This window comes from Bufo bufo, chromosome 8, assembly GCF_905171765.1.
Source record: "Bufo bufo chromosome 8, aBufBuf1.1, whole genome shotgun sequence".
Classification (NCBI taxonomy): Eukaryota; Metazoa; Chordata; class Amphibia; order Anura; family Bufonidae; genus Bufo; species Bufo bufo.
In genome coordinates, this window is record NC_053396.1 from 128,952,322 (window position 1) to 128,967,821 (window position 15,500).

Sequence of the window (15,500 nt, forward strand, 5' to 3'; positions counted from 1 at the left end):
AACCCAGCTTGCTTTCCCTGCCTACTTGCAGTGCAAGCCCCTCAACTGGTCGACGTTCCCTCACCTGCTAAACACAGAGACAAAACAACACAGAGACGGAGTCGTACAGAAATGGGTCGGAACTGGGCGAACAATGCATTACCAAGTCAGAAGAAAAAGTATAGTCAGATTAGCCAAGCTGAAGTCAGAACCAGACAGGAAACACAGCACCAAATCCCGAAACAGAGAATGGTCAAAGGCAAGCCGAGGTCAAATATACTGTATAAGCAATCCAAACGCACGCAGAACACAACCAGGAGCACAGCTAGGAAGGGAGAAACTATAACTGGCAAGGGTGTATTGCCAGCAGGGGATTTAAATAGAGCACCGAGTCCCTGGATTAGATCCTGACAGGCCCAAGGACTCGGCGCCCCATTGGACCAGAACACAAGTTGCCAAACAATAGGAAAACTGAGCTGTAACTCAGTCGCATCAGAACAAGCACACCTAAAAGATAATTACCTAATCTCCATTGCGCTCCGTTGCCATGGATGCGACTGCGTCACCAGAGGGTGTCACAGACCGCAGCACTGGAGCCCGGACAGGTAAGTTGGTGACCCTGGCTTTCCAGTGAACCTGCACTTAGGCTTTGTATGTAGACTTTTAAATCATTTGTTACAGACATTAACCCCTTAAGGACCTCCGCCGTATATGTCGTGCGGCGGGCGCCAATGCCGCCGGGTTTCTGCTATTTTAAATAGCAGAGACCCGCGGCACATGTATGCGATCAGCCATAAGGCTGATCGCATACATTTTCCCTTTCAGATGCCGCGGTCAAATGTGACAACGGCATTTTCGCTGTCCGGAAGCGGAAGTCGCGCACTTCCACTCCGGTAACAGCGTTTCCCGACTGAGATCGGGGAACCTGTTATATCTATGAAATAGCCTGAAGCCTCAAGCAGGCTTTGGAGCTTATTTTAGGACTATACCAATACAGGCCACCAGTGATGGCCAGTTCGCAGTGTTTGCCAGCGAACACATGCGATCTGCCATCTTAACTGACAAGTCCCGCGAGGCACAGGTAAGCCCTTACCTGTGCTTGTGCGCGAGCTGGAAATGAAATGCGGTCTCCGGGAGCAGGCAGTTCCGAGAACAGCCTCCGGGGGTTCTCCGCTGATCAGCTGATTAAGAAGGCAGTGGCGCTCCAGCAGCGCCCCGGCCTTCTCTCTGTTTACCGTGTGCTATTAACCACCTCCGGACCGCCTAACGCAGATTCGCGTTCCGGAGGTGGCAGCGCTGCGCACAGTCACGCATATACGCGTCATCTCGCGAGACGCGAGATTTCACTCAAAGCCGGCCCGCGCATGCGCATCGCGGGCCGGCAAAATTTAAAGAACAATTTAGTCACCAGCCTGCCAGCAACGATCATTGGCTGGCAGGCTGGCGATTTTCAAAAAATCCAATCACAAGTCATATAACAGATCATATTAGTAAATATGATCTGTTATATGGCTTGTCTGCTCCTCTGCTGGTCCTTTTCGTCGGTTGGATCCAGCAGAGGAGCAGACTGAACTGTGAGTACACCAAACACTACACCTTAGCCCCAGATCACCCCCCTGCACCCCAATTAACCCTTTGATCACCCCTTTGATCGCCCCTGTCAATCACTAGTGAAAAAAAAAAGTGATCAGTGTAAACTGTCACTTTTTTTTTTTCACTGGTATTGACTGTTAGGTTTTAGGGATAGTTTAGGCCCCTTGGTTAGGTAGTTTAGCGTGAGTTAGCGCCCAGCCCACCACAGCAGTGGCTCTCTGACCCAAAGTTCGGACGAGGAGGTGGAGGTCCCTGATAGCACCAGGCGTACCAGGCCCCGTGTCGCTAGACCACAGGTTATGCAGGATCCGCTTCAAGAGCAGCAGAGTGGGGCGGTCGCTGCCGGATCACGTGGTGAGGCATACACCAGCAGCGCAGCCCTCCCTGGACCTAGTACCAGCACTGCCGTACAACATGGTGACGTGGCGAGCACCAGAAGGGCAGTTGAAGCTGGTACGGTGGCACGTGCAGTAGTTACCCCGTCGCAGCCACCGCACAGACAGGCCCGTAGAGCCCCTAGAATCCCTGAGGTGCTGGCAAACCCTGATTGGCAGTCACCAACTTCAGCCGCACCATTAGTTCCCCCTTTCACCGCCCAGTCTGGAGTTCGGGTTGAGACGGCTCATATCGGTTCGGCCCTGGGATTTTTTGAGCTGTTCTTGACTGCGGAGCTCTTGGACTTAGTCGTGGCAGAGACAAACCGGTATGCCACACAATTTATATCCGCCAACCCGGGAAGCTTTTATGCCCAGCCTTTCCGGTGGAAACCAGTCCAAGTTTCCGAAATTAAAATTTTTTTGGGCCTTCCCCTCAACATGGGTCTAACTAAAAAGCATGAATTGCGGTCATATTGGTCCACAAACCCGATTCATCACATGCCCATGTTCTCTGCTGCTATGTCCAGGGCACGATTTGAGGCCATCCTCCGTTTCCTGCATTTTAGCGACAACACCACCTCCCGTCCCAGAGGCCACCCAGCTTTTGACCGGCTCCACAAAATTCGGCCCCTCATAGACCACTTCAACCAGAAATTTGCAGATTTGTATACCCCAGAGCAAAACATCTGCGTAGACGAGTCCCTAATACATTTTACCGGGCGCCTTGGCTTCAAACAATACATCCCAAGCAAGCGTGCCCGGTATGGGGTAAAATTGTATAAGCTCTGTGAAAGGGCCACAGGCTATACCCACAAATTTCGGATCTATGAGGGAAAAGATCAGACCCTGGAGCCGGTCGGTTGCCATGACTACCTGGGGAGCAGTGGGAAGACAGTCTGGGACTTGGTGTCACCCTTATTCGGCAAGGGGTACCATCTTTATGTGGACAATTTCTACACAAGTGTGGCCCTCTTTAGGCATTTGTTTCTAGAACGGATTTGCGCCTGTGGCACCGCGCGAACTAGTCGCGTGGGCTTCCCCCAACGGCTTGTAACCACCCGTCTTGCAAGGGGGGAGAGGGCTGCCTTGTGTAACGAAGACCTGCTCGCGGTGAAATGGAGAGACAAGTGTGACGTTTACATGCTCTCCTCCATTCACGCAGACACGACAATCCAAATTGAGCGAGCAACCTGTGTCATTGAAAAGCCCCTCTGTGTCCACGACTATAATGCGCTCATGGGAGGGGTGGACTTCAATGACCAGATGTTGTCTCCGTATTTAGTTTCCCGCAGAACCAGACGCTGGTATAAGAAGGTGTCTGTATATTTAATTCAATTGGCGCTGTATAATAGTTTTGTTCTCTACAGTAAGGCTGGGAGAACACGATCCTTCCTCAAATTCCAGGAAGAGATCATCGAGAACCTCCTGTATCCAGGAGGTTCCGTGGCCCCATCCACCAGTGTAGTTAGCCGTCTACACGAGCGACATTTCCCCAGTGTCGTTGCTGGTACCTCAACCCAACCGTCACCCCGAAAAAGATGTCGTGTCTGTAGCAGGAGTGGAATAAGGCGTGACACCCGCTATTTCTGTCCTGACTACTCTGCCCTATGCTTTGGAGAGTGTTTCCGGAAGTACCACACACAGGTACACTTAGCATAGGGATTGCATCTCACAGGACAGGCACATAGGGCTATTAGGGCCCTTTTACTCACAGCTGCTGCAAACCTCTCCTTTCACTTGGGATAAAGTGCATAACGTACTTCGCCACATCTTTGGGCGATTTGCGCTTTGCACATTGTCCCATGGGGAAGGAGAGGTTTGTTCTATAAAGGTAAAAAAAACTAAACAAAAAAAAAAATACTGGTAAGTAAAAAAGTTAAAAAAAGTTAATATGTTCTGTTCAAAAGTTAATAAAGTTATTGCGTTGCGGCCTGGTTTTTTCTTTTTCTTTTTTTACCTTCCAGGTGGACCAACCGATCGACTAGCTGCAGCACTGATGTGCATTCGGACAGAAGCATTGCGCTGCTGTCAGATTACACGCAAGTCGGTGTATGCGGCGCTGCAAGACGAGATTTCTCCTCTGCAGTAAAAGATACGTTTGCCGAGGCATATGAGCTGAGGAGGTGGCGGTGTTCATATACTTTGGCAAACACTTTGTATATATATAAAAAAAAAAAATCCCGGCAATGATTTATTCATCCACATCGATTGATGTGAATATAGAAATCTAGTTTGCCAGGGCATACGAGCTAAGTGGGTATGGATGTTGGGCGGAGCTCCTATGTCCTGGCAGACGCCTTTCCCCTCCTTTTTCTTTTTTTGGCAGAGATTTTTTCATCCACATTGATTGATGCGAATGAAGAAATCTGTGCCGTTCATTTTTTTCTTTCAGCCCAGAGGCTGAACGGAAAAAAAAAAATCTCATTACCCGTATGCTCAATATAAGGAGAATAGCAGAAACTCCTAATGCTGGCCATACATGTAATGATTGCGGAGACCCTCAAATGCCAGGGCAGTACAAACACCCCACAAATAACACCATTTTGGAAAGAAGACACCCCAAGGTATTCGCTGAGGGGCATATTGAGTCCATGTAAGATTGAAATTTTTGTCCCAAGTTAGCGGAAAGGGAGACTTTGTGAGAAAAAAAATCAAAACAATCAATTTCCGCTAACTTGTGCCCAAAATTTTTTTTTTCTATGAACTCACCATGCCCCTCATTGAATACCTTGGGGTGTCTTCTTTCCAAAATGGGGTCACATTTGGGGTATTTATACTGCCCTGGCATTTTAGGGGCCCCAAAGCGTGAGAAGAAGTCTGGTATCCAAATGTCTAAAAATGCCCTCCTAAAAGGAATTTGGGCCCCTTTGCCCACCTAGGCTGCAAAAAAGTGTCACACATCTGGTATCTCCGTATTCAGGAGAAGTTGGGCAATGTGTTTTGGGGTGTCATTTTACATATACCCATGCTGGGTGAGAGAAATATCTTGGTCAAATGCCAACTTTGTATAAAAAAATGGGAAAAGTTGTCTTTTGCCAAGATATTTCTCTCACCCAGCATGAGTATATGTAAAATGACACCCCAAAACACATTCCCCAACTTCTCCTGAATACGGAGATACCACATGTGTGACACTTTTTTGCAGCCTAGGTGGGCAAAGGGGCCCACATTCCAAAGAGCACCTTTCGGATTTCACAGGTCATTTACCTACTTACCACACATTAGGGCCCCTGGAAAATGCCAGGGCAGTATAACTACCCCACAAGTGACCCCATTTTGGAAAGAAGACACCCCAAGGTATTCCGTGAGGGGCATGGCAAGTTCCTAGAATTTTTTATTTTTTGTCACAAGTTAGTGGAAAAAGATGATTTTTTTTTTTTTTCTTACAAAGTCTCATATTCCACTAACTTGTGACAAAAAATAAAAACTTCCATGAACTCACTATGCCCATCAGCGAATACCTTGGGGTGTCTTCTTTCCAAAATGGGGTCACTTGTGGGGTAGTTATACTGCCCTGGCATTCTAGGGGCCCAAATGTGTGGTAAGGAGTTTGAAATCAAATTCTGTAAAAAATGACCAGTGAAATCCGAAAGGTGCTCTTTGGAATATGGGCCCCTTTGCCCACCTAGGTTGCAATAAAGTGCCACACATCTGGTATCTCCGTATTCAGTAGAAGTTGGGGAATGTGTTTTGGGGTGTCATTTTACATATACCCATGCTGGGTGAGAGAAATATCTTGGCAAAAGACAACTTTTCCCATTTTTTTTATACAAAGTTGACATTTGGCCAAGATATTTCTCTCACCCAGCATGGGTATATGTAAAATGACACCCCAAAACACATTCCCCAACTTCTCCTGAATACGGAGATACCAGATGTGTGGCACTTTTTTGCAACCTAGGTGGGCAAAGGGGCCCATATTCCAAAGAGCACCTTTCGGATTTCACTGGTCATTTTTTACAGAATTTGATTTCAAACTCCTTACCACACATTTGGGCCCCTAGAATGCCAGGGCAGTATAACTACCCCACAAGTGACCCCATTTTGGAAAGAAGACACCCCAAGGAGGTATTCGCTGATGGGCATAGTGAGTTCATGGAAGTTTTTATTTTTTGTCACAAGTTAGTGGAATATGAGACTTTGTAAGAAAAAAAAAAATCATCATTTTCCGCTAACTTGTGACAAAAAATAAAAAGTTCTATGAACTCACTATGCCCATCAGCGAATACCTTAGGGTGTCTACTTTCCGAAATGGGGTCATTTGTGGGGTGTTTGTACTGTCTGGCCATTGTAGAACCTCAGGAAACATGACAGGTGCTCAGAAAGTCAGAGCTGCTTCAAAAAGCGGAAATTCACATTTTTGTACCATAGTTTGTAAACGCTATAACTTTTACCCAAACCATTTTTTTTTTTACCCAAACATTTTTTTTTATCAAAGACATGTAGAACAATAAATTTAGAGCAAAATTTATATATGGATCTTGTTTTTTTTGCAAAATTTTACAACTGAAAGTGAAAAATTTCATTTTTTTGCAAAAAAATCGTTAAATTTCGATTAATACCAAAAAAAGTAAAAATGTCAGCAGCAATGAAATACCACCAAATGAAAGCTCTATTAGTGAGAAGAAAAGGAGGTAAAATTCATTTGGGTGGTAAGTTGCATGACCGAGCAATAAACGGTGAAAGTAGTGTAGGTCAGAAGTGTAAAAAGTGGCCTGGTCTTTCAGGGTGTTTAAGCACTGGGGGCTGAGGTGGTTAACAAAAAAAATAAAAAATTTTTTAAAAACAACTATTTTTCATAGATTTTTTTTACAGTTATAAAAAAATATGAAAATAAACACAACACAAAAAAGCTCTGTGTATTGCTGAAAAATGGCGCAACAATTATTTACTTAACCTAATGGAAAAAAGGTCATTGCTTTGCGCCATTTTGTAAGAGAAAACTATAGAAGTGTATAGATATGCAGGTAAAAAGGATTTTTCACACAATGAACCCTAAGTGTCCCTCTTTGACCATCCAAAAAGTTGGGAGGCATGGTATTACCTGAGGTAAAACCTGGTCGGTTGCTATGGGCAACCGCACACAAATCCCTATATATCTGCTTTATGTCATTGCTGTACATTTATGGCGTTAGAAAGGGGTTAATAAAAAGAAGAAGTTGTGGCTGGGGGGAGAGCGGTGTGAGGAGGAGGAGGGGGCGGCCGTACAAGCCGAGTGCAGCAGCCGCCCGTCCCTGTGTGAGAGTGTGCGGCGGGGGATCACTTCCGCCTGGCTGCAGGAACAAGAAGCAGGAGCATCTCTTCCAGCGAGCAGCTCCTTGTCCGTGTCATGGAGAGCAGATGAGCCGCCCCTGAGAGGCTCTGCACCAGCGACCAGCGTCTCCACAGGAGCGAGGGCAGGAGACACTCGCCGAGGTGAGGACATGGCTGACATGGAAGCATCCTCTGTGTGTGAGAGACAGCAGCCGCCCCATACTGCCAGGGCTGCCCACTACACAATGGTGCCAGGCTGTCAGGCTCACTGCTCCTAGACTATGAAGAGCATATATGTCTATGTCACCATATAGATTGTATAGCACTGTGGTGTATATAGTATGTATGTATGTGTGTATATATATATATATATATATATATATATTTGCCAAGATATACATTGTACAGTGCTGAGATATTAGTGTGTGATTGCCGTATAGATTGTTAATCGCTGTAATATATTATATACCACGCCTCATCATTATATTGACGCGTTCCACCGTTTGCCCATGAATATGATGCAGATTACAGATGCCCATTTTGTGTACATGCCTGCCCCTCTGGGTGATGTATGGGGCATTGTCAGGCTTCACCTGCAGACCAGCAGGGGTTAATGGGGTAAATGCTTTGGGAGGGTCACATCTGATCCTTTGTCCCTCCACCTGGCCCAACGCTCCAGATGTCATCCCCAGGGTCAGATTTAGATGGAGAATGCTGAGCTCATGTATAAAGGGATACCTGGATGCGGTGTGCGGACGGCCTATATATACCGTGTGTGGATGGCGGCACACGAGGGCCAGCGGCTGATTGGCTAGATTGCTGGTACTTGCCATTGGCTCAGACTGTGGACTGAGGAACTGGGTTGCAGGGGAGAAATGCAGAGGCCTGGATCAGATGTACGCTATCTATGTGCCCCCCTCCTGTATTGTACGCTATCTATATGCCCCCCTCCTGTATTGTACGCTATCTATGTGCCCCCCTCCTGTATTGTACGCTATCTATATGCCCCCCTCCTGTATTGTACGCTATCTATGTGCCCCCCTCCTGTATTGTACGCTATCTATGTGCCCCCCTCCTGTATTGTACGCTATCTATATGCCCCCCTCCTGTATTGTACGCTATCTATATGCCCCCCTCCTGTATTGTACGCTATCTATATGCCCCCCTCCTGTATTGTACGCTATCTATATGCCCCCCTCCTGTATTGTACGCTATCTATATGCCCCCCTCCTGTATTGTACGCTATCTATATGCCCCCCTCCTGTATTGTACGCTATCTATATGCCCCCCTCCTGTATTGTACGCTATCTATGTGCCCCCCTCCTGTATTGTACGCTATCTATGTGCCCCCCTCCTGTATTGTACGCTATCTATGTGCCCCCCTCCTGTATTGTACGCTATCTATGTGCCCCCCCTCCTGTATTGTACGCTATCTATGTGCCCCCCTCCTGTATTGTACGCTATCTATGTGCCCCCCTCCTGTATTGTACGCTATCTATGTGCCCCCCTCCTGTATTGTACGCTATCTATGTGCCCCCCTCCTGTATTGTACGCTATGTGCCCCCCTCCTGTATTGTACACTATCTATATGCCCCCCCTCCTGTATTGTACGCTATCTATGTGCCCCCCTCCTGTATTGTACGCTATCTATATGCCCCCCTCCTGTATTGTACGCTATATGCCCCCCTCCTGTATTGTACACTATATGCCCCCCTCCTGTATTGTACGCTATCTATATGCCCCCCTCCTGTATTGTACGCTATCTATATGCCCCCCTCCTGTGTTGTACGCTATCTATATGCCCCCCTCCTGTATTGTACGCTATCTATATGCCCCCCTCCTGTATTGTACGCTATGTGCCCCCCTCCTGTATTGTACGCTATCTATGTGCCCCCCTCCTGTATTGTACGCTATCTATGTGCCCCCCTCCTGTATTGTACGCTATCTATGTGCCCCCCTCCTGTATTGTACACTATATGCCCCCCTCCTGTATTGTACGCTATCTATGTGCCCCCCTCCTGTATTGTACGCTATGTGCCCCCCTCCTGTATTGTACGCTATCTATATGCCCCCCCCTGTATTGTACGCTATGTGCCCCCCTCCTGTATTGTACGCTATCTATATGCCCCCCTCCTGTATTGTACGCTATCTATATGCCCCCCTCCTGTATTGTACGCTATCTATATGCCCCCCTCCTGTATTGTACGCTATCTATATGCCCCCCTCCTGTATTGTACGCTATCTATATGCCCCCCTCCTGTATTGTACGCTATCTATATGCCCCCCTCCTGTATTGTACGCTATATGCCCCCCTCCTGTATTGTACGCTATATGCCCACCTCCTGTATTGTACGCTATGTGCCCCCCTCCTGTATTGTACGCTATCTATATGCCCCCCTCCTGTATTGTACGCTATGTGCCCCCCTCCTGTAGTGTACGGTATGGAGAGGATGCTGCAGGATGTTTCTATACCAGAAGCTTCTGATTGGTTTTTGATGCTGTATATTTTGTATATAACTGATGGCCGTAGACCAGGCCTTCAGCCTACCAATCCAGATGTAGCAGAGCTGATGTGCAGTAAGTGTACCTGGCATCCTGTGTGACACTACAGATGTGTTACCTGGTGCGGAGCTCTGAGATGTCGCCATCATTTACTCTGTATGGGAGGTCGTGGTGCAGAATCTGCTTGCTCAGTGCAGCGGTCTACGCCATGTTCATTGGATCACTACGTTACATATGTATAGCAACCGATGCTGTCTCCATAGCAACAGGCAGTAAATTAATCTGCCTGATTCTGCGCTGATTACATTTTAGTAGTAACAGAACGCTCTTGGTGATTAGTGGCGGAGTTTATGGCGTCGGGGAAGGTTATCCATCATGTCACAGACCTGACTAATCATCTGCCTATTCCCAGCGGTATATGAACCGTGCCATGTATCTGCTACTCCTGCATGCAGCTGGTAGCAGACATCACTAATGTGCATTGTGTTCTAGTTGGCCAGCGATTCATCAGTATGGGGCGGCCTCAAGAAATGTGAGGTAACGGTACGTGCCGTGGACGCCATCGTGCTCCCAGACCTATTACTTTTTTGGGTTAATATGCTGCATGCAACTTTCAACACTCTAAGGCCTCTTGCACACGACCGTATGGCTTTTTCAGTATTTTGCGGTCCGTAAAAAACAGATCCGCAAAAAATACGGATGATGTCCGTGTGCATTCAGTTTTTTTGCGGAACGGAACAGCTGGCCCCTGAACAGTACTATCCTCTTCCGTTATGCGGACAATAATAGGACATGTTCTATCTTTGAATAGAACGGAAATACGGAAATGGAAGGCATACAGAGTAACTTTTTTTTTTTTTTTTTTGACGGATTAATGTTAATGAATTATTCCGCAAACGGAACCTAAATGGAAAAAAAACTTTCGTGTGCAAGAGGCCTCCCCCACCTCTCCGTTTTTCACTGACATGTGCTGTCCGCATTTTCCATGGACAGTACACGTACCCATTGATTTAACTGTCTGTTCACATTTCAGTATTTTCGTTTTACTGACCGCGGGTCAGTAAAAAAATCATGGAGACATGAACTACTTTGAGTGCGTCTGTTTTTCACTGAAGACTGATAGGAGATTCTTTTGGAAATTCAGTTTTCAGCTGAGCAACGCCAGTGAATTACGGATGGTGAAAACAGACACGCGGGCCAACCATGGGTCCTTCATAGACATTTTTATGGATAAAACGCGTATGCTTTTTTTTCACGGACGTGTCTCTGACACGGAAATGTGGACGAGGCCTAGTACACCATACACACACTTGTCAGGTCTCATTCACACTATGTCCGTGATGACATCTCTGAGGATGTCCATGAGGGATCTGCGTTTTGTCCTTGCTTTCGTTTTTTTGCTCTCCATGTGTCATCCGTATTCCACAAACCTTGCTAGGATGAAAATGAATTTCCAGAGCATCTCCTGCCAGTGGTCCATGTAAACTGTGAACTAAACTCAATGGCATCCATTTTTTGTCTGCGGTTTTCATGGACCTGTAGATGTTCATGAAGGACCCGTGATCTTAATAATAGGGCGTGCTTCTGTGGGGTTACAGTCCAATGTGCTTCACTGATGTGTGAAAGGGGCCTTAAAAGGGTTCTTGCATTCTTTAAGGTTACTTTCACACTAGCCTTTTAGTTTTCCAGTATTGATTTCCGACTTGGGGTCTCAATACCGGAAAAAAACGCTTCAGTTTTGTCCCCATTCATTGTCAATGGGGACAAAACTGAACAGAACGGAGTGCTCCAAAATGCATTCGGATCTCATACCGGAGAGCAAACCGCAACATGTTGTAGTTTGCTTTCCGTCCTGGGATGCGGAGGAAGACGCATCCGGCATAACCCACAATGCAGTAGAAAACGGATCCGTCCCCTATTAACTTTCAGTGGAGTTCATGACTGATCCGTCTTGGCTATGTTAAAGATAATACAACCAGATCCGTTCATAGCAGATGGTTGTATTATCGGTAACGGAAGCGTTGTAGCCTAAGTCTGATGACCTTAAAGGACTTTGAGATTTTTTTTTTTAACGGATGACCTATCCTCTGATCGGCGGGGGTCCGACACTCAGCAACCCTGCCGATCAGCTGTTTGAGAAGGCACCAATGCTCACAGGGGCGCCAGAGCCTTTTCTTAGCTCGCCAACCACAGCGCCATCCAGTGAATAGCGGATGTGTTTATTATCTGAGTAGAGATGAACGAATCCAATCCAACGAAGTGGAATTCTATCCAAATTTCAGGATGAATTCAATTTGGCGTGAAGCCGAATCTTCTCGTGCTTCGTGGTAGCGAATTGATTTAAACTGAAATAGTGTAAGAAACAAAAAAAATCATGCTTACCTCCTCCATTTGATCGCGACAGGCCGCCATGTTGATTGAGATCTCGGCATAAATCCTGTGTGTGGTGATGTATGATGTCACCACGCCAGCCGGCGTAATGTCATCTCGTGCCGCGCAAGAAAATTCGCACTAGATATTCAAGCAAGGTCGTCACATAGCCTAGAAAAAGCTGGAAGGCCGCAGAGCTATCCCCAGAGGATAGGTGATCAGTTTAAAAAAAAATAATCTTGGAAAGCCCCTTTAAGGTAAGTCATTATTGTTAGATCAATGGAGGTCTGTCTCCGCTGAAGGCGGTCGAAGGTGCCATGGTGCGCCAGCAAGCACTGCATTAGCGGGCTCCATATTTTCAGTTGTGGCTGTGCGTGGTATTACAGTTCGCTTCACCGTAGCACTGAATTGTAATACCAGGCACAGGCGCTAGTACAAGCAGTGTGGGGCAGTGTACGCAATGTAGGGTCTGCGACGCTTGCCAGGCAATGTGGCCTCTTCAGGAGCGCTGGAGTTGGATCTCCATGATCTAATATTGATGGCCCATCCTAATGATTGACTAATCATATATGCACACGTTGTGGGGCAGATTTACTAAGCCTGTGGATGGTATAAACATAGAGGGTAATGGAGTGATTTTTGTAGGTGGAATAAGCATTTGTACCAGATTTACCTATTTTGGCCATTTTTACGGTGGCTTGCGACGTGCCCAGATGTTTTGACGGTGAGCCTAAGTTTTTAGCCAGATTTATCATCGCAACTTTTTGAAAATATCATGTGTGCGCCACGCTGACGGTTTGTTTGCCGTGGTGCGGCTGGACCTCTGGCCTGCCCCCATTATAGTGAATGGGGCCGGAGCGGACTTCTGGCTGTACGGTGGACTTGCGGTAGCACAGATCCGTCAGGCTGTTCCCCTTGCCGGGAAGGGCTACGGCAAGTGTGAAAGTAGCCTTAGGCTCCATTCACACGTCCGCAATTTCGTTCCGCATTTTGCGGAACGGAATTGCGGACACATTCATTCCTATGGGGCAGCACGATGTGCTGCCCGGACACGGAATTGCGCATCCACACTTCCGGGTCCGCACTTCCGTTCCGCAAAAAAATAGAACATGTCCTATTCTTGTCCGCAATTGCGGACAAGAACAGGCATATTCTATTAGTCCCGGCAATGTGCGGTCCGCAAAATGCGGAACGCACATTGCTGCTTTCCGTGTTTTGTGGACGTGTGAATGGAGCCTAATAGTTATGATTTGACTTGAAAAATCAGTAGTCATTTCATACAACAAGTATAACAAATGGCAAACAGAGCAGATGCGCTGAAAGATAAAGTGCAAAAAGTTACATATTAATAAATGATCCCCTTAGACCTGCGGAAGATTTCTCCCAGGGGCTCAGGCTGGATGATAAATCTGACGCTGGGATAGACACTGTTCTCTGACTCTGTACCAAATGCTGGTTGGCTTAGGGCTCATGCACACGACCGTCGGATGTTTTGCGGTCCGCAGATTTGCAAAACTCTGATTCCGGTCGTGAACATTCTGCATTTTGCGGAACGGAACAGCTGGCCCTTAATAGAACAGTCCTATCCTTGTCTGTCATGTGGACAATAATAGGACATGTTCTCTTTTTTTTTCAGTGTGGAAATACGGACACGGATTGCTCACGGAGTCATTTCCGCTTTCTGTTCGGCCCCATTGAAGTGAAGGGTTCCGCATATATGCCACAAAAACGGAACGGACAAAAAAATACGTTTGTGTGCATGAGCCCTTAGATTGAGACAGAATTTTACTTTAGAATAGTGGCAGAATTTTCGCAGGAAGTGTCATCTTGGGCCGCGCCCCTTTCATTTCCCCATTCTGGACGAGCTGAACAATTTGGAGCGATTCTAGGTGCAGACACATTGGTAAATTTGGGCCTGTGTGTTTTACATACTACATGCCAGACAAAGCACTGGGTGAGCTGTGTGAATTCTGGCAGGCTGTCCGTAATATGGACAAGAATAGCAGACATACGCATGCGGACGGCACACGGTGTACTGTCCACATCTTTGGCGGCCCTATTGAAGTGAATGGGTCCTCATTTGACTCATTTACAAAATGCGGATCGAATACGGCCGAAATATACGTTCGTGTGCATGAGCCCATACTGTTAGGGCTCATGCACACGACTGTATGTATTTTGCAGTCTCTAAAGCACGGATCCGCAAAAAAAAACGGGTGCCGTCTGTGTCAGATCCGTATTTTTCGCGGATCCATTGAAACAATGCCTGTCCTTGTCCGCAAAACAGACAAAAATAGAACTTGTTCTATTTTTTTGCGGAACGGACTTGTGGACTTACGGATACGGTTTCGTTTCAGTTTTTTTTTTTTTTTTTTTCCAAGCCCAATTGAAATGAACTGTTCCGCATACAGGCCACAATAAAAACCGAATTGACACAAACAAAAAACTGTCCCATGTGCATGAGCCTTTATCCAGCGCCACAGAACAAGGTGTCAGATCCCTGTTTGTGTCACTGGGTACAATGAAGCAGCAGGTCCGATTATTGCGTTCCCCACAAATGGAGGCTTCATGATGCCAGTTGAGGGCATATGCCACCTGAGATCCATGAGCTTGTTAACCAGAACATTTCGGAACAACGTAGAGAAAATAACTAGATTCCTGGACTATGGGTTGCCCCCGGCTGTAGCTGTTTGCAAACATGCTAGGAGTGTTGGTATTGATGCTCTCCTGGGTCGCGGAGATGGCTGCACCGTACTAAGTGGCTTTTGCCGTTATTAATGAAGACCTAATGAAAGCAACTCGGAGGTATGAGCGGAGCAGAGGCGATGAAAAGAATTCACTGCTCGGAGGCAATCTGCGCTCGATATCCTGGTATTTTCATGTTAATTTGGAAGCGGTATCTCCACTGCCATCTGCTACTCCTAAAGTGGGAGCATTGAGAGCGCGCCTGCCTTATTAGCGACGGGCCTTCCGGATCATCAGCTGCACGCTTGATGCCTAATATAATATGGGCTATTTATATGGTGGTAATTGTCCTGTCTAATGCTGGACCAACATGCAACGTTAACCCTTTCCATTCAGGGCATTCTGTGCAGCCTGAGTCTTGATTTGTTGTGGATTTGTGTCTTTTCTTCCCCCAAAAACGTTGATGGGGGGGGGGGGGGGGGGGAAGCAAAAAATACTAAAAATTGTAAAGCGCATGCTGATGGTTTCTGCTGCGCGGTTGGCGGCACATTTGGCCATTATCATGCTAGATTATAACCTCTATAGGAGATGTAACAGCAGCTACATCTGTTGCTACCCAGCTTTCCCACAAACAGATGAAAGAGATATTTCAGTATACAAAAGAGGAAAGCCGCCCTATTGGGATGAATGGCTGTGGTTGCTTGGACCCCACCTCAGCAGCCAGAATGGAGAGCCCCTCGG

At 46.9% G+C, this 15,500-nt stretch overlaps 1 protein-coding gene across 1 annotated transcript in view; it reads left to right on the plus strand.

The window, feature by feature from the left end:
• Window positions 1–7,206: 7,206 nt before the first annotated feature.
• PAK3 (p21 (RAC1) activated kinase 3) overlaps window positions 7,207–15,500 on the plus strand; it is a 171,181-nt gene continuing 162,887 nt past the window's right edge. The window contains exon 1 of the mRNA XM_040442366.1: window positions 7,207–7,364. The gene's annotated coding sequence lies outside the window, so the exon portion shown is untranslated. The remainder of the gene's footprint in view (window positions 7,365–15,500) is intronic.